At 42.1% G+C, this 19,653-nt stretch overlaps 1 long non-coding RNA gene across 1 annotated transcript in view; it reads right to left on the reverse strand.

The window, feature by feature from the left end:
• Positions 1-9,679, reverse strand: part of LOC112552858 (uncharacterized) — a 150,853-nt gene extending 141,174 nt beyond the window's left edge. The window contains exons 1-2 of the long non-coding RNA XR_016139540.1: positions 8,097-9,679; positions 7,700-7,741 (exon numbers count right to left, since the gene is read on the reverse strand). This is a non-coding gene — a long non-coding RNA (uncharacterized LOC112552858). The remainder of the gene's footprint in view (positions 1-7,699; positions 7,742-8,096) is intronic.
• Between the last annotated feature and the right edge of the window lie 9,974 nt (positions 9,680-19,653).

Consider the following 19,653-nt stretch of genomic DNA (forward strand, 5'->3'; position numbering starts at 1 on the left):
TATACTCTATTCTATATTCTAGATAATCGATAATCAATTAGCTTAATATCGGTGCTGAAATATTAATTCTGGGATAGACACAATACTAAATAGATCGTAAATAGATACGCATTATAGTCATAAGTTTTTTTAATATAAATCATATATAAGAAAGAGTAAGAAATTCATTGACGTTACAAACGCACACGTGCACCAGACTGAAATTTTTTTTTCGATTTTAATAACGAACGAAATTATAGTAAAAAAGATATGTATAGCTTTTAATTCAATTAGCACGTTCTCTCACGCCCCTTCCGACTCTTAGCTTTAATTCTTTTTATTTCGCGTCGACTGCGTTTGATTTTGCTGGTCGTATTGAAGCTTTTCATGCCGTTTTTATTGGCAAAGGTTCTTTTTATTTTCATAATTAAAATACCGATCTCTTGTCATTGAGCGAAACCAGCCAAGTTCTCGAGGATGGAATTAAATTCATTTCTCCCAAATGTCGTCATCTATCTCTCAAATAAACCATTGTTCCGGCAAAAGATTAAATCTATATACTGATTAAAATTACTGATTAAAATTTTTATAAAACAGCGATATGAGTAATCATCGGCAAGTTCACAGCACACTTATATGCGATATGGGTATATCATTCTCCACAAAGGGATTTCCGCTTCAAAAACATACTCGACTCGACTTCAAAATCGTTGTTTCTTATCTTTGTGAATCCTCGAAAGGTGACGCGGTCCGGAAACCACCATACGTCCCGCGTCATTTTCAAATTTACGAATGACTAGATTATTCAGAGGCGACCGAACGGGCCGGTGGAGGATAAAAAGTTTTCTTTCCTCTTTGAGGTGCGGCTGTAGGAAGGAGATCGATGTCTTCCGGTTTTTCCCCTCGAGTCTGCCATATACCGGGGCCGTACGACCGTGGCTGGGTTTATGCGAGAACATCAAACCAGTCCGGGACCGGATATCGAAGACTTTACACAAACCGACACCAGCGTCGGAGTCGACTCGGAGTGTGGAAGACATTTCTCCCTCGCTTCCCTCCTCCCCCCCCCTCTCCCTCCCCCGCCTTTCGCCATGAATTTCGCCTATACGCGGTTTATTACACCGCCGGCGTTTGCCGGCAATGCCGGAACAACGGTGCTTTTCACATGTCACCAGCGACGAAAGTATTCGTCCCTCCGTCTCAAGTATATACTTTTGACGTCGGCTTGCCGTTCCGCCATCCGCTATCTTCGTGCGAAAGAAAGCTTAAATTTCATAGAATATCGATACCTCTATCCTCCATTCGATCCCAATCATCGCTCCCTTCGAAACTACATCTGACAATGTCAATATCTAATATCGAAAACAATACTGCTAGAGATATTCAGTTTCTAAAAAGCAGAATATCGATGTTACATATCAAAAACAAAATAGAGGTGAATAATTAAATATTAAATATTACATTTTACTTCATTTTCTATTATTATTATTATTATTATTATTATTATTATTATTACTGTATATTATGGATATTGCTATTATTATTTAATCTATCACTTTGCTTATAGTTTCTTCTTCTATTTTATATTTACTTTAAAATTTTTGTTTGATCATATTTTTCAATTTTTCAATTTTTCTTCCTTAGGTTCCTCGAATTCAGATTTAGATTCTCAAACGGCATCTTTGCTGATACTTCGCTTTTTGATTATAAAACTGCTTTTGTTTCGTTTTATAAGTTTATTTATAAATTTTCCTTCCATGTTATCTGCATTAATAAAGTCATTATTATTATTAATGCAAAGTATGTTTAGCAATTACAGTTTATCATTCAAGTTAACGTCAACATTTCAATAATATATAATATTTTCAGTAATTATTACTGTCATAAAGATTTCTAATTTCTACATCGCAACAAAAACGCAAAACGTGTTTTTGCACCGTGTGCATTACTTATAAACGAGTAATTATAAGAATCGACCAATACTGTCGCAAGGTAAACACAGAGACATAATGGAAAACGGAATTAAATCTGCTTGGTATTGGCCTCTTCTTTACGGCCGAGGATGCTATACACGAATGGATACGAATGAGTCCGTGCGCGGAACACAACGAATTCCGGAACATGCAACGATCGCAATATGCCGATACAATGCAGAAATGGAGCGCGGTGGCCTCGCGCTCAAATCGCGCGTGAATGTACAACGTATAAAAATTTGTGCGCAAATATCGGCGTTATATTGAGAATTTTCGTAAATTTACGTAAAATTTTTTTGCCATGTCGATTTTTATTTTATGAAAAGGATTGTGTTTACGCATTTGATACTGTTCCGATAAGTTATTGAAATCGGTAACGGATCGAGATATTAACGGGGTAAATATTGAAGAATTTAATATTATTTTCCGTATAAACGTGCAGGAGTGAACCGATAATGCTTTATTCGTACATATTTTTATCTTAAAAATATACGGATAAACGACATACAATATTTTAAAAAGAACTTATGCTAGAACGTTTTTCCGCGAGCGTAATGGACACTTTATATCGCCGCTCGTAATCCGCGCCGCTGCGCAACAACCGCGCTCCGAGATGATTCGCAAGCTCGACCGAGTCCTCGGATGTAATACCTCTGTAATAAACTCTACGAGGAATACGCGCCACGCAGGAATACACGTATCTAATTTTGCTCACACGAAAATGATCGTTAAATCGAGTTAAATACGGTTTGCGATGCAAAGAGCTGAATGGGATTTTCCTTCCCCAGAAACATTAATACTAGCTACGACAAACGCGTATTTGCACTAATGTTGCATTTCTCATGCCGCGCGATTCAATCATTTAATGGCGCACACACACACACACACACACACACACACACACACACACACACACACACACACACACACACACACACGTTGGATAAATATATGCGATGCGTGACTTGGACGAGAGAAAATTCGCGCTCGCGGCGAGCCCTTCCTCCTCCCCCTCCCCTTTCTCACTCTCTCTCTCTCTCTCTCTCTCTCTCTCTCTCTCTCTCTCTCTCTCTCTCTCTCTCTCTCTAAAATAACACGAAATCCGCGATTCCTCGGTTATCGGATATGCCGTACCGATCGCGGTGCATTAAACGAACATTAGCTTCGATGTTCCCGGCGCCGATGCTCGTCATCGTACGCGAAATGCGGCGCGCAGCACGTCGCGCGAGTTCGCACATGCGAGCGATTCGATTCGATTTGCAGCTGCTGATCCGTTTGACAGGCACGCGCGTCGAACGGCTTAAGTGATTAAAACGCGAGCCGCGAGTCTGTTCGGATCGGTGCCGTGAATTGATCCCCGTTACGAGCGACGTATACGCGCTGAACTTTACGAAAAATTCGTTTTCGTCACACAGAACCGATATAACGATTGATTCGTTTGTTTCCGCTGGTGATTCTCTCTCAATTCCGTGTTATTTTTTTTTTTTTTTTTTTTAATTATTACGGCTGATGATCCAAAATATCATCATATCGTTCGCTGCCTCGGAGCTTCGAGTGGGCTTCAACTAATATTAGGTATTAATTTTGCAGAATTGTTATAATGAAAACACAAATTTTCAGGACTAGGCATTGAAACATAATTTGTTAATATCATCATGGTATTAAATTAATGTAAATGCAATGGAAACGTTATTAATTTTACTAAATATGAATTAATATGATGTATATTGATTTCAACTAATAATAAGTTATAGTCATATTGAACTTATGCCAGTTTTAAAATATATGATAATTATTATAAAGTAATATCGCGATATGGAAAGCATTTCTATTTTTCAATTATCGTTTACTCTTAAATTTTTCATTTATTTTCAATACTAAAATCTATTTGAATTTATTGTTTAGCCTCATTATCTATGCATAAAAAGGTAATGTATTACCTGCGTCATTGATAATTATAATTCTCATAATCGATAGCCATCAGAATTTTTAATTAATCCATGAAATGGAATAAAATATATGAATAACAATGGCATATCATATGTACGCCTCGAATTCATGTAGAGGCATTCGCAATTCTCATCCCAATAGTATTAAATTAACATGAAGAAAATGGAATATAAAGAAATTTCCAAGAAGGAAAAAGGATTTGTGTGCGCTGCATTCCTTCCTACGTACATAAATTCTCACAGGTACGCGAAAAGTCGTAGGTACTTTGAAAACTTAAAGGTCTCAGCAGAGCGACGCCGATATCTGCGATATGACGTTACCGTAAACGCGCGTGCACGTCGCGTTTCGCATTTCGAGAGAAGGTCGAAAACAGGTGAAATACGAAGCGAAAGTTCAATAGGACGCGAGAGCGGAGTCGTTGAGGAAACGGCGCTGTGCTGATTGCCGTAAGAGAAAATCTCTTGAATAATCCAAGGACCTAACGGGACCGGATGCGAGCAACCTTCCTGGTGAGAAAGGGATCAGCGTTCAGGAAAGGATCTCGAGCACGCCAAAGAACTCCCCGGGTGGAGAGGAGGGGAGGGGAGGGGGAGGGACGGGACGCCTTGGGGAGAGCGCGCCGAGACGTGCCGCGCGGAACGAGAACTTCGTTTCCGGATGAACCGACGCATGCATCCCTCCCGTGAAATGGCATTACGTATGCATCGCGCTAACCCGGCTAACGGGAGAATTCGAGCGCGGACATTCGCTAATTCGCGCGGTATGCTCGCGATTTTCCTTCGCGCGCGAAGGAAGTGAAATCCGCGTCGTCGAAACGAGGTATATGAACGCGGATGGTTATTACGAATTCCTGGTCACTTCGGCTGCCTCAGCTTCTTCCTCCCTCTTATTGAAATGGGGAGGGGAAAACGCAGGACGTAAAGGGAGAGCGAAAATTAATCGCGAATGCCACGGGGACAAAGCTGCCGAATCGATTATTCCCCGGGGCAGAACAGGTTCCCTAATTAGTCGCGCGGGTGCTTCGACGCGGAGGACTTTGTTCCTTCGGGGAGGACCGTCCTAATAATGGCGATCGCGGCGAGGTTTGGTAATTGGAAGGGATGGCGCGTAAATGGATTCCTCCGGAATCTACACGGGATTCTTATCCCGGGATCGCGCGGAGTTTGCTTTGCCGAGCTTCCTCCGCAAGCACGGGAGAAATTATCCGCGCGTGAGAAAGTAAGTCTTATATATATATATATATATTAATAGACCGCGCACTCTCCTTTAATTAAACAGGAATATTCGCGGAAATACTTAGAGGCGTTTGAATTACGGCTGGATTACGTTATGCACAGCGGCGCGATGCATAACGTATCATGTTACAATAACCTGCGCTATTAAACAGCATCAATTCGACAGACATAACGCGGCAGGCAGTTACGCGCAGATTTGTACGAGCGAGTACATTTATAGCAATTTGAACGTAACTAATAATTAAGCGGATTAGAGGCCATTATGGTCACGCACGACCGTTTCAAATGTAATCAAGTCACGAGGTCAATATGACGATCGCCGAACGTTGCTCGAAACCAATTCGGACTAAATCCCCGCGTAATTGCTTGATGATATGCAAATAAAATCTAAAGGCTACTCTACGAGTGGTCGCATCGGGTGGGAAGGAAACGTTTTAATAATAGGTAATAATTAGCGCGGCTGCGCAAAGACGTTGGCCAAGTTGCCAACTTTCGAGCTTGATCTCACGAGGAACTTTCATCGATCGCATCAAGATCGCGTTAATAGTAATTCGGTCAATTTCGCCCGCCTAGGTAACCAGATTAATTTCACTTGTAATCAAGTTAGAAGCCACCGCACCTGTACCGTTGGATTGTTCATAGCAACTGTAATTACTATCTCAGGTTAATGTAACGATTAATGTAACGACGACTCATACGCGTTGGGGACAATCTCGATGCATACGCGCTCGACGAAATCGAAGTCGATAAACAACATTCCAATCCTGCACACGCGCATGATATATGTAGGAAACGTGTATGTGCTATCGATTACTTGAGAGTACACTGGAATCCTCTAATCCAATAGATACAGAATTACTAGCCAGAATTTAGTCGCCGTAACTCTCGCTGCTGTCAATTTACTCTGTATGAAAATTAGCCTAAATATCTTTAATTAATTTACTTCGATTATTATTATTATTTCACTTTTATTAAATATATATTTAGCGAATTCTCTTCTTTTTATTGTCCTTCGCGACACTCTCGTATTCTCGATTAATTTTCAAAATCTCAAACAGATTTCTGATGTCTAATGAAAAAAGCTTAGGAGCTACTAGCTAGTCTTTAATGGAAACGTGCAACTCAATTAATGCGGTTTCTTGAAAAAAAAAAAAAAAAAAAAAAAAACTTGAGTGACTCTATCGTTCGATTCCAGTATTGTCTCCGCGGATCTTGTCGCTTTCCCACAATAAAATCATGACAATTTTAATTATCTGCGCGAAGGCGCGCGAACGGGGGGATACGTTTTATATCTCATCGGGATGGATGCCGATGGGAAAGGAACGCCATTGTGTACGGGGTACAGCTGTCCCCCGTACCGTAAGTACCTATCTCATAAAACGAGTCCGCGGGTTTGTTTAGCCGACCGCGACTGGTCGCCCCCCGGCAGTGTCAATTTTACGAGGGCCACCCGCGGCGATGCAAATGCGATTGATAATTAGTTAGATTAGAAGTCATTAGTTCGCATACGGCCGTCCGTACGTTTCGACTATAATCGGGACCACAAGGCCAATATAACGACACGGGGAGTACGGCCGGCCGTTGGCGGTCGGCGTCAATCACGTTACATTTGTAATTGTTCGGCGATATCGGTCAAACTGCGGCCGAATACGAAATGCGTTGACAGGTAGACCGGGAGCCTCGGGAGCGAACGGGCATCATGGCAACGCGAACTGAAATCAAACTAATTGCGCGGTGTACGACACACGTACGTGTACATATATATATATATATATATATATATATATATATATATATCGCGCGTGCGCGCGCATGCACATCGCAAAATACATCGCTCTCCGCTTGTGATCACGAATAAAATCGAATATGTAACACCTGGCGGACTCGACATACGCGCGCGAACATTTATTCAGCCACCTATATAGAGATCTTTTGCGGTCATAATCGTGCGGCTATTGCGCAAGCGTGACGAGTAGAATCGTATTTCAGACCACGAAATATTCGTGGATGAATCATCGTAATTAAGCAGCTAATTGTTCGAACCAAAGTTAAAATAATATTATCTTTCGCGGCGAGCGACAATATTGTCAAATGGCGTAGTAGTGTCACTTTAAAATCAGCACGATGGCTATTATTTTAACGGGAGACAGACGCGAGCGGTGGTTCACGGGTGAAATGCGGACTCATAATTGAAAAAACAAACGAAGAGGACGAACGTATTGTTTAAAAATTCCGTTTTTCAACTCTTGCGAGACTGTTCTAATAAATTTCACACTAATAATGCATCTCGTAATTAATGGTCTGTCACATAATAAGATTAGAACGAGCCAATACATACGGCTCTATAAATATAAATGGCCGAGCTCTGTTTTATAAGTTGCGTGCATGTAAACGTATGCGTATGCATATAAACCAACAAATAATTAGCATCGCTCTGTCCTAATCTACCTGTATTAATATATGTATACATGTGAATCTATATGAAACATTACATATCTATCCATAACATTCTTTCATTGATTCACCGTCATATATTAAAATGAAAATTAACTTATCACTCACCATCACGATGCGCAGCAGCGGAGTTGTAATACAAATGTTAATCTGTAACACACAAATGTATTGGAATTACAGCAGCGTCTAAAGTAACAAAAAATAATGCATGTATAAATTTACTTTCTTTGTTTTATCCTTTGAATAAATATATTTAATAAAGTATTTATATTATTATATATTTTGGTATATATTTTATTAAATATATATATATATTTTTTTTTTATTAGTATATATTTAGTGTATATTTTATTAAAAACATTTAAAGGAAAACAAGAAAAGAGAGAGAGAGAGAAAAAAATAATTCTTAACAATCGAAAAATCTTTAAACGATGAAATCCATTGTGCGGAAATAACCGATTAATTCAGGAAGTACGAAGTAATAAATCGATAATAAATTATTTACCCAGTGGTTGCTCCGCCGATGCCCGCTGCCTTCCCAGGCCTCCCCCTCCTCTCAGATTCGACATTTGTTGCACAAAACTAACACAAAATTTTTCACAGCGACATTAATTCGACATTTTTCTCGATATCACATGACACTTGCGGATGAATCACGCATAAAATTTAACCGGACTGATATCATGGATGACGCAATATTTATCACTTCCGACACCTTTGTGACACACTTCGACCTTTGTAATACAATGTAAATATAATATATATACGACCGGACTATTAACGTATATTAACGCAAAACGAGTGAGTCTAGTAGAGAATCCGAAATTCGCGAAGTCGACTTCGCGCGCCGCTCGACTGCCGATGCTGCACCTGTTGCACCCTCGCCTTCTACCTTCTAAAAAACGAATAACAAACGATCGCGATATTAAAACCGATCGCTGTCTCTTTCTTTCTTACGACGTAAATTAACAGATGCAGAAGATAAACGATATCCACGAAGTTCACAATGTTCCGAGATGCGTCGATTGCTTTTCCGATCTCTTACATTAGAGAGATCTGGATTGAATAAATCCAGCGCGATTTCGATCAGTTACTCTCCAATATAACCGAAATATTAAAATAGTTTCTGACTAATAACCAGTTTTTCCTGTAAATATTTTTTTTTGAGTATTTATCAACGCGACGCGACGCGCCGCTATTGAGTTAATAACTAACTTATACACACTTATACGCTAAATCGTTTAAAAATATACTATAGAAATAATATTGTGTGTATAATATGTGCGAAATAATATATTTTAAAGGTAGAAACAAATGCGAAATATGTATATTATTATAACAATAAACGAGATGCATCAAGTACAATATGTATATTTTTTTTTTTCATAAAATCCGATAATTTTTGTATTCCATCCGCGTTCTCGGTACAAAAGCGGTAAAAAATTATGTATGTAAAGTTTAACGAAAAATTAAGCACAGCGTGACGTGTAAAATGTGTAAAGCCTCGTTGAAGTTTCGTTTTAAGGACATAGTTGCGCGGTGAAAGGAATTTAATAATTCCTATCCCATGTTATTTCGCTGTTTGCGTTTCAAGTGGATAAATCGCGCGAGACGTTTGCTTCGCTAAAGAATCATTGCGACGCGAATTCAGAAAGTCGAGAGAGGACGAACAGGTTGCTTACGTGATATACATAACTCAAAAGCGTTTTCGTTCAATCGCTACCGTGTCTTGTGTGAATGACGCGGCGACACAAAACAGCTCGCGCCGGCTCGAGCTTCGCCGTGCGACGTCAACAAGGTAAATAATAACAACGCGCCTAAACAATAGTACGCAATACGCAAGCCAACGTAAACGGTAATGTATACAATGGGCCTCGTACGTCGAGCTTTGTATACATATGTAGTCAAACTAGTCGTCTAATAGCCCTCGTAAGCAGACGGTTGTTCAACCGCACTGTGAAATATGTATGTATGTACGTATCGAATATTCCGTTTCGGTCTTATATTCCAAATTAATTTTGATGACCGGATCAGTATTATAGATATTAAATTTATAATCATGTACGCGTTTCTTTTAGTGAGATTTTCTAATTTACAAATTTACAAATAACTAATGCGACAGTATACTGATCGTTAATTAAATGAATTGCAAAAGGGATACGAGAAATCTCGTGACTGTCAAAACGAATATCTCAGAAAAATTATTTTATTTTTGAATTTTATTTATTTTTAGAGAAGCGTAGTTATAAAATAAGGGTGTCTCTATGTGTGTATACGTACCGTGTCGCATGCGTATAGGCAATCACTATCAGGCTTCTCGTAATCTTCCACGAGGAAAAAGATATTTCCCGCGAGCATAACAAGCTTACACCCATTTTTATGTCAAGCCTTCAATTTATCCTGAAGGTGCAAATTAACAGTCTTCGGTCCGAAACACGCGATCGGATCGTGACCATCTCGCCGGCGAAGATTAGACGAATATCCGGCCCGGGAGACAGAGCTATTATTATTTACTATCCGCGACGAGCGAATTTACCGTCGATGTTTATCGTTTGCGCTAGAGCAATGCAATTCGTTTCGCGTAACTGCGCCGTTTAAATACGCCCGAGCGCGGGCCGAGACAATAGAAAGGGCGAGAGAGAAATAATAACAGCGGGCGGAGCGGTAAGAGCGTATAAGGAAGAATGGTCCCCCCGCGACGCCCCGTCGTAAGGCGAAACGGCGGCATTTTGTTCGAATGTCATCGAGTTAACGACCAGAGCGGTATTATGCAAAGTGGAGAGCACGTCGGTCGTGCGATGCATTCTCGAGACGCGGCCTTCCTCTCCGCGACGCCTCCTCACATCTCTGATAAATCCATATTTTTTTCCTTCCGAGCCTTCGCTTCTCTCCTATCTTTCCTTCTTCTTCTTCTTCTTCTTCTTTTTTTTTTTTTATTCTAATAAAAATGACACTTCCCCGCTTCCGAGCCATCTCGGGTCGCAAACATCCCTCCTCTCTCGCAACGATATTTATGCTTCTACGTCACGAGAGAAATATCGTGCAATGAGAATCTCGCGAGTCTCGTACGCGCGCGCGCGCACGCGCGCGCACACACACACACACACACACACACACACACACACACACACACACACACACACACACACACACACACACACACACGCGTACACGCACACGCGCCTCCATATCCCTCGTTCGCCAGCTCGTTCGCCGAGTATAGTGCCGCGTGTTTTTGCTTGCGCATTAATTAAACTCCAACTTAAGCAACCGGCTGCACGGGCCAAACGTAATTTTCCACCGCTACGCGTGATCCTCGCGCGCTCTTTGATGCACCAAGACTAACGTTCAAACGCGTTCCGCGTAACTCTTGTAGTAAACCGCTCGTGTTATTAATGTCGCAAATCTGTAATCATGACCAAATATTCCATATCACTGTAGCGGATTATATCGCTATTGGTTACGCCGATTTAAATTGATCCAATTGATCGCGAATTTCTTTTGACAGATTAAATTCTAACAGAGTGGAATCGGACATATAAAAGTTTTTTAATCTCCTCGTATTTTAATAGTTTTGTTAGCAATTTGTTTTCATATAAATGTGGAAATACATAACTATCGCGCTACTAAAGTGAACGTCTTCATCTTGAAGATGAATAAAATATTTCTTTGGTTTTTTTTTCTTTTTTTATTATTATATTCAAAAGATGTAAAAGAATTAAAAGCGACGTTTAAATATTTTCATTTAAATAAGATAAATATCCTTCATTTATTAGTCAGATAGACAACGTGTTCAAAGTGTTTAAAGTTAGTATTCACAGTGACTAATTAACATGATTTCTCCTTTTTATACAAGACTAACTACGTATTGTTCGTCTATAGAGGACAAGTTAAAGCTATTTATACGCGGCATCTCTACTTTTCCACGTTAATAGCTCAATTAGTATTCTGCAACGGGAGAAACAGAATACATCATTTGCAATTTGTCTTGCAATTTCGAGACGAATTTTCTTTTCTTGCGTTTTCGCTCGAATTTCAAAAGTGCACATGTAAAGTAAACAACCGAATCGTTTAGCGGGTGAATACGTTACGGAATGGGAAATGGGAAATATTTACGGTCGAATCGGAGATAATCATAAATAATTTAACACCACGTCGCGTCGCCCGTCCGCACGGCGCGCAAGCGGGTTGTATTGTCAACGTAGGTTTTCGTGGAGGTTTGTACGACGCAAACGTTTCGCGAGAACGTTCACATCCGCTCGATGCTTACATCTGCGCACCCAGATTCACCGTATAGACGTAGCACTCGCGGATAAGGTATAAGCGAGCATCTCTCACAGAGCCGACCGCATAATCGATCAGCTGGATGCTGAAAAGCGGCCCGAACAATTTCACACACGGGGATGTACACGGGGTGTCTAGATCCTGTCACGTTACACTGCTGATATTACGTTAACGACAGGTTCTTTAAAGAATATGCACATAAGAATGATATCGAAGGATATTGAAAAGAAATAAAACTTCATTATTAATATTTATAAAACTTCAAATTACACTCTAGTTAAGAAAATACAATTTCTTACTAGAAAAAAATTTTTATATTTTGCAAAAACTTTAAATGTGTGATTGTTAAAGTATTTTCCCCCCCCCCTCCCTTATCCAATTTTTTTTATCTCATATTTTATTATATTTCTCGCAAACGACTACTGGTCTAATATAATTTATGATATTTATCACTGGTATTTTAGCGTATAAAATTTTTTTAATTCTACTTGTCAAAACAAAAGATTGCAGTTATATAAATATAATATATAGCTTAAATTAACAACATTTTTACAAGCGCGAGTATCGATTTTTTAAAATGTAAAATTCAAGCTATAACTTAATCTTTAAAATATATTTGATATTAAAAAACAACGGTGTTCAGGTGCATATGAAATTATTGTCGAGTCAAGAGTTTCGGATTTGTCAAGAAACTTGTCAATGACAGCCGACACGATAGAAAATGAACACCCCGTATACAACTCGATCCACGTTACTCAAGAAAGGGAAGGCGAGCGTACACTGTCGGATAACCGGTAAAACGTAGAAACGGTATCATATTTTACGTTGCTCGAGGGACGAGTAAACAACGTATCTGGGCCAGCTGAAAAATCGCGTCTCATGGTATCTCGGGAGAGAGTGACGGCGAGCTATGTCTCTCCTTCCCCCCTTCCCTGTCTCATATCTCTCTCTTTCCGGCGTGATCGACACGTCGTTTATTTACGGCTTATTAAAAAAGAGCGAGCCGGCTAGAGTCGGGAACGCCTCGGCGGACGAGTCCGCTCACGAAAACAAATTCGAATGTCCGGCCGTTCGATAGAGGAGATAAGGGGATCGTCCTGATCCTGTCCGGGGTTGGCTGGCCAGTCGAACGAAAGAAGCGAGCGATCGGTCGCGGTGGGAAGAGAGTAAAGGCAAGGCAACATTTCTCAGGCACACGGACGCGCGCGGAGCCATAATCAATCCGGTGGATGTTGAAAAGAGGCGCGAGCTATCTCGCCCAGGGATCCAGGATGGTCCCGCTCTCTCCTTCTTTCTCTCTCTCTCTCTCTCTCTCTCTCTCTCTCTCTTTCTCTCTCTTTCTCTCTCTTTTTCTCTCAGCGGGTAGTGCGCCTTACTTATGTAGAGCCTCGTGTACGCCGTTGCGGCGAGTCCAGAAAATTGCACAAAGGCGTCGTAATCTGAGTTTCATGAGTTTTACGGAAAGCGGCGAAAGCTTTTCCATTTCCGGAAATATCGTGCCGGCCGACGGTGACATAATACGAAAAGACGAAAATGTATTCCGCGCGCTTGCCGCTAATGCGGTACGGCGGAGTGACGCGCTTGATCGTCGGTAAGCAACGAAATGTAAATTGGACACGAAATTGATGCCGGTGAAACGAGCCGTGTTTTCTTTTTTTTTTTTTTGCTTCTTCTTTTTTGCGAGAGTTTTATATAAGCAGCGGTGGCCCGCAGCCGCTTTCATATTGCATTTTCGGCGAGGTAGCCCGGGAAACGAGTAACTCTCACTTCTCCGAAAAAATCCAGATTCCCTCCGTCGATCCGAATCGATCTAGTCGAAGTTTCGCGCGGATTAGCGAAACAGTCTCGTAAATTCACGAAAGGATGCAAACGATATTATAAAGAGGGAGAGAAAAATGAACGACGAGAAGGAGCGAACGAAATTACGTGAAAGAGAGGAAAGGAGGGAGGGGGGGGGTGGAGAGAAGAAAAAGTTACGCGGTTAAGAAGGCGAGGAACCATAATCGATTCAGCGCGCGCGCGCGCTGAAAGAAAGGAGGCGCGAGCTATCTCGCGCTCTCGTGAACCGAGGAGAACGAGAGAGGGAATGGATGTCCATGGCCCCGGCGGTGGAGAGATGGTGTTTGCGGCGGGCTCTCTCGCTCGCAGCGGGAAGTCTGAAGTTCGTGCAGAAGGGACTGTGTCGGCGTCGTTCCCGGTTAACTAGATGCCAGCCAGAGATTCCACGGTGAAGGGTTGGACGAACGGATGGACGGATGGACGGATGAACGAACGGACCTGGCGGAGGTAATCATAAAGCCACGATGAGAAGAGGAACGGAGGACGAGGAGAGAACAGACGCGAGACGCGGAGGAAGAAGAAGAGACGGCGAGAGACGGCCTCGGGGCTGCCAGTGCGGCCTGTGGAAGCGTGTCAGTAAATTTAACCTAACCGAATGCCGGGGCGTGCAACCCTCTCCCCCTCTCTCTACCCCCCCCCCTCCCTCGCACCGCCCTGCCACCCGTTACATCCCGCTGCATCGCGCTGCGCGCACCGTGACCACCTACTCCGCATCCTTCGGAGTGCCTTTCGTCCCTGCCGCTGGCCGTATCGTCAATTCCTCAAAGTCGCGAATTCGCGTCGCGAACATGCAACCTCATTAAACATCTCTATATACGTTCGAAATATCAAAACTCACCTAAGCGCGAACGATCTAATTCACGTTTTGGCGCAATTTCAAAAAAAAAAAAAAAAAAAAAAAAAAAAGAAAAGACAACAATGAGTCTCTCTTCAGATCCCTTCAAGTCTTTTAGACTCGCTCGTCATCGATGCGATTTCCATTGAGATCTTTGACACGAGAGGGGTATAAGCGCGATTAAAATGCAAGAATTTAATCGGGCGTGCGCACGCGCGTCATCATTCTTTTCCCCCTAATTACCTCTGCTTCTGTAACTTTTAATGAACGAGCCATACTCCACGATCCATCGACTTACTTTCTCTCTCTCTCTCTCTCTCTCTCTCTCTCTCTCTCTCTCTCTCTCTCTCTCTCTCTCTCTCAATGTTCGGATTACGCTTGGCCGGATCGCGGATTACGGTGGTGAAAGAAAGAAGAGGCAGAAGAAGAGAAAGAAGAAGACCAAGCAGCCCGAATTACACACCGGTCTGCCGAGAGCCTTGCTCGCTCGCTTCGAAGATCCTTATCGGCTGCGCCTGGATACTTCATCGACGACCTACGACGAAGGGAGAAAAGTACATCGCGTTCTTCACTCTCCTTCTCATAAGGGGTCGGAGGTTGAACGTTGCTCGATCGACAGCTGCCACGAAGCCGCCTCCGCCCCTCGCGTAGGTAAAATTCTTTCGCAGGTCCCCCTCTCGCGCTCGTTATTTATTTGCCGTCTTCAGATCGAGTCGGTGATGTCTGCCGATAGTGCCGCGCGTATCTCCGAAGGACAGCTTGACGAGCCGAAACCGACGACGCGTTACGTACCGCGCCGCCCCTGAACAGGGGAACGAGGATTTGTTTCAAATTCTAGCGCGACATATGTGGCAGCCACATAGAGTATACGTCTCGCACACATATCTCGAATTTGTCTTCGTCGCGACACGTGAAGGAGGTGTGACGGATTGAGCAATATAAAAATTAATACCGAGTTGTTTGCGCACGTTCCCCAGTTGATCAACGAATAATCTTCGTATCTCATTTTCTGTACGACAGAATGGATGCGAATAATATCGCCGATAATGAATCTTTGAAAGATTGAACTTTTATATAAACAAATAAAATAATAATTGTAAGATAAAAAAAATCGATATCTCTGAAACGATAATAATTTAATTTAATAACATGTAAATATTATGTATAATTATTGTATAAATATTGTATAATTTTAAAATATTTAATTTGAAAAATAATATCTCTTTAAACTCATAAATATTAAGTTTAGGAAAAAATTATAAGTTTATTGCTACATTCTCTATGGCGCATTTTTATTTTTATATTAAATTTCTCGCACTAGAATTAAGTTCATAATTTTTTAAAAATTAACTTATATTAATAATTAAATTTCAGCAACAACAATATATTAGTATTAAATAGATTAAATTTACTTTTTTATAGAACAAAAAAGTTCATTTTCTCTGTTGCGTTATAAAAAAATTTATGAATATCTTTTTCCAATATTGATAGAAAATATTTTTATATTTTTTTATTCCAAAGCTGCTCTAATCAATAATTACAGTATAAAATTAACAATGACATTGCTACATTTTACAATGAAGCAAGAATGATCCGCGCTACGTTAAAAAAGAAAATTGCGTTCGCATTCACGAGGTGAATAACGTATTCAGGTGTCCTATCCTCTAAATAACGCCGTAAGCCGCGAAAAAAGCCGCGGATAATTATATGACCCGTCGGAACAGAGTCTCCGGAAAGCATTTACCGTTAATCCACTCGTATATCGGCTTGGCGTACCAAACGGGCCGATGCGCGGACCCGCGAAATAAAGATCAACGATAATGGTGAGGTCGTCGGTGAGAAGAAAGGGCGCGAAGAGCGCGGCCGCAAATTTTCGCGCGCTTTTAATTACGTCCCCTTAACTTGCGAGGTCTATCGATTTTCGTCCCCGCGATAATTGAGCCCTTCCGCTCCTTTAGCTTTCTCCCTCTTTCACTTTTTGTCTCTTGCGTTCTTCGTATCTTCTTGATCTACTATACCAAACCGCAGTTACCCCTCATCCCTTTCCGATTTTACTCTTTGACTCTTTTGATCATCATTCCCTCCCCCCTCCTCTCTCTCTCTCTCTCTCTCTCTCTCTGTCCCTCTCTCTCTCTCTCTCTCTCTCTTCTTCTTCTTTTCTCTTTTTCTTTCTATTTTTTCGATCCCTTTAAATCACCCGAAGAAATGGGGTTTGCGGTTTGGCGTGTTTGCTAAATAAACGGGACGCGCCCGCCTCTTTTGATGGCCCCGCAGAAAGACAGCACACATCCGTAGTCCGTACATCGCGGCCCATTAAGCGGCTAATAAGTGGACAGAGGCGGGTTACCGGCTACACGCGCGCTGGCCTCTTTCCTTCTCGAACACTTTGACTCTCCTTCTCTTTCTCCCCTTTTTTCTCCTTCCTTCGCAAGCTGCCGAACCGACCGTTCTCACCGTCTCTCTCGTCCCTCGGACTGCGTCCGTCTCGCTCTCGTCCTCCTTTTTTTTCCTTTCATCTCTCTCCCATCCTATCTCCTTTCATTCCTCTCATCTCTCGTGCGCGCGCGTCGTATATGCGTACACTCGTGTTGTTTGTTACGCGATGCTGCAGTCGAGAAGATTAGGAGGGAGAGAAAAAGCCAAAGCGTGCGCGCGCGAGAGAGGCAGAGGTAACGAGGGGAACGAGCGCAGGAGTGAAGACGGCTGCTGGGAGCCGTGAGATCATGTTCGAGAGACGGGCCCGTGGCCCCTACCGAAGTTTGTAACTCCTTTTGCATCCAATTAAGTCCCGCGCAATAACTTAGGCTATACCGAACACCGATGGGGCGCCTGTGCTGGTGCCCCCGCTCGAGCCCACAGCCATCATCCCTCCCTCCCCTGCTACGGGGGCTCGGGCGTACAACAATGTATACGGCGACTTCGAATTACGGTGGCGCGCTGGAATTTATACAGTACGGCTGACTCCGAAATTTCGACGCGCAATGAAGTTCCCTGTCGCGAACGCGTAGACGACGAGAGGGGAACAGGGAATTATCCGGGGGGGTAATGCGCGAAGGGGGGAAAGTACTAACGAAAAGTTGGACGTTTCCTCGAAGGGCCTCGAGGTGCCCGGGGGACTCTATCCGCGCGATATTATGTACAGCTGGTAGTCGTTCGTAACCATCGAACTCCGCCAACTCGCTTTACATCCAATTAAGCGGCGCGCAATAAAGTTAGAACAGGTATACGCGATACGCCAATAGCAGAGGGACCATGGCGCGTCCACCTCGGATAATTCGCATTTCGATTTCGGAGTTCGATACACACAAGTTGTCGATGAAGTTCGCGGGACGGTTATTGACACTGGCGTACCACTTGGTCACTATCCCCCCCCCTTTCTCTCTCTCTCTCTCTCTCTCTCTCTCTCTCTCTGCTAGAGTAGTTTAGCACCCTGAATATATACAGTATATTTCCCATCGTAAATTAACTCAGCCAAACCGAAATTGGCTCTTATAACAGAGCGGTGACACTGAAGCATATAAAATATTCATTTATAGCCGTGTGCTTATCGCGAATTCGAGCAAGATATTTTTGTGACAACGCTTTTGCGCTTTTACGACAAATTAAATATTATCACCGCCATCATCCAATATCATGTAAAGATACCTGTAAATTTGATAATATTGATATTATACATTTTTTAAATATTGATCAAGTGTGTATGTGTGTGTGTGTGTGTGTGTGTGTGTATGTGTGTGTGTGTGTGTGTGTGTGTGTGTGTGTGTGTGTGTGTGTGTGTGTTTATTACATTTTTATTGTGAATATTTTACTAAATATTCTTAGTATTAGAATCTACAAATCAAACATGCATATTCTTATATTATTTTTTAATCATTACCATATCTACAATCGTGATATTAAACGCTATAAATGTTATAAAAACGACATCTATGGACAGTCATCATTTTTCACTTTTTGGATTAAATCTTAATACATATGTTACTGTGAAATTTAATAATTATTATTATGCGGCTTACACACAGACATGATTTCTTCTATGATCCCAGGTTTCAAGATGTCGGGCAGGTGTCTATGTTGCCCGAAATATCTGAAGATAAAACCGGCTGTATATGAAGACGGTGTCAGGTATATACGGCTAAATATCGTACGCTCTATGCGAGTACGCTGATTGCGAAGTAAAGATAGTAGGTCAGTTATCGGCACCTCCGGCTTTGCCATTATCACAAAGTACCGACATAGTTTTCGAGGTCTCGGCGCAGTCAAGCTTCGCGCAATAATTTAGGGTACGCCGGATACCGATATTAGAGAAACTAACTCCTCCTTGGCCCGGAGAACAATATGCGCTAACCCCTTCGAAATCTTAGCCTTAATGCTGGGCTTAATATGTACAGGCTTAGTATAACAGATCTTGTTGATCGAGTTCGTTGGTCCCCGTACCTCTCCTCTCCTTTCTCTCTCTCTCTCTCTCTCTCTCTCTCTCTCTCTCTCTCTCTCTCTCTCTCTCTCTCTCTCTCTCTGCACCTCACCTAATCTCACAAATTCACGAGAGCTTTAATTAAACGATCCTCCACCCATATCTCCGCCCGCGACGCGCGAGATAAAATCAATTTTCGCGCGATGAAAAATACGAAAAAGCGAAATCTTAAAATTTTTACCGGTTAAGCCAGATAATCCCGCCGGTGCTTTTTTCGATTGAATTCTTCATCGTCGCCTTATTAATTATCGCCGCGGCTTATTAATTATTATTCCGCGGACTCGCGCGAAAGATCGGAGTTACGTAAGATCGGGCTTTAAAGATCACACGAGCCCAGAACAGAGCGACGTTATACTCGTATTCATAATAGAAAATGCCATTAACGTTGATGAACGGGCAACGGCTTATACCGATTCGTTTTTTTTTTTTTTTTTTTTTTTTTCGTTGTCAATGAAACTGGTCGTCGGACAATGAGAGGCCAACGAGCCCATATAGCTGCGACGACTGACCGCGGAATTGACCTCACTTTAGAGAGGAATGCGTACTCGCTGCTCGCCGGGTGCCACTTCGCGTTACGTATTAACCGCGATGAGTTTCGTCCACGAAACTCGTTTAAATTGGAACAGATTG

This window comes from Pogonomyrmex barbatus, unplaced genomic scaffold, assembly GCF_055798465.1.
Source record: "Pogonomyrmex barbatus isolate J1 unplaced genomic scaffold, ASM5579846v1 scaffold22, whole genome shotgun sequence".
Classification (NCBI taxonomy): Eukaryota; Metazoa; Arthropoda; class Insecta; order Hymenoptera; family Formicidae; genus Pogonomyrmex; species Pogonomyrmex barbatus.